The sequence below is a fragment of the Odontomachus brunneus genome, unplaced genomic scaffold, assembly GCF_010583005.1.
Source record: "Odontomachus brunneus isolate Ranch 3 - 2012 unplaced genomic scaffold, Obru_v1 Obru_scaffold_116, whole genome shotgun sequence".
Lineage (NCBI taxonomy): Eukaryota > Metazoa > Arthropoda > Insecta > Hymenoptera > Formicidae > Odontomachus > Odontomachus brunneus.
Window position 1 is genome coordinate 795,992 of NW_022639566.1, and position 646 is coordinate 796,637.

Here is a 646-nt window from a genome sequence, read left to right on the forward strand (position 1 = left end):
GCGACGGCAACCATCCCGGTTTTCTTTTGGCACTCGGGCTGAACGACAGGTAGAAGACAGCTCACCAAAAATTCCTCCTGGGCTCGCCCCTCGTTCTCCGCTGTCTCGCTTGTCGGCAGCTCGTTCGCTCGCTCTCTGAGTCGTTTGCTCGATCTGGTGTCTTTCGCTCGCTAGGTCGTTGTTCGCTTCAACGCTCGCGTCGCACGCTGTCCGCACAGTGTCGAATCTTTCCGCGAGCGCGAGGCTCCTTAGCTCGCGGTATCAGCCGCCGATCGCCGCTAGGTCCCATTGGTCCTGCGGGAACGCACGGCTCTAGCGCGGGCGCCTTACAGGGCCCGCGCGACACCGCCGAATTCTCTGATTCCGTGTCGACGGAATCCTGCGCCTGACGGCAGCTCTAACTGGCGGGGGCGCTCAGGTGGCTGCCGGAAGCTTGAGGTATCCCAGGGCGTCCCCCGGGATCTGGTCTTTAAGGTTAGCCCTTCCTGGCGCCCCGCTGCAAGCTAGTCGGAGCCCCATCGCTTGTGATAGCGAAGGGTGGATCCTGCCCCGCTTGGCTTGTGGTCCGCTGCAGGTCCGCCGTCGCCTCGCTCCGATCGCTGCACTTCGTCGTTCTCGTCGCAGCCCGAGCACACAATTAAACAAA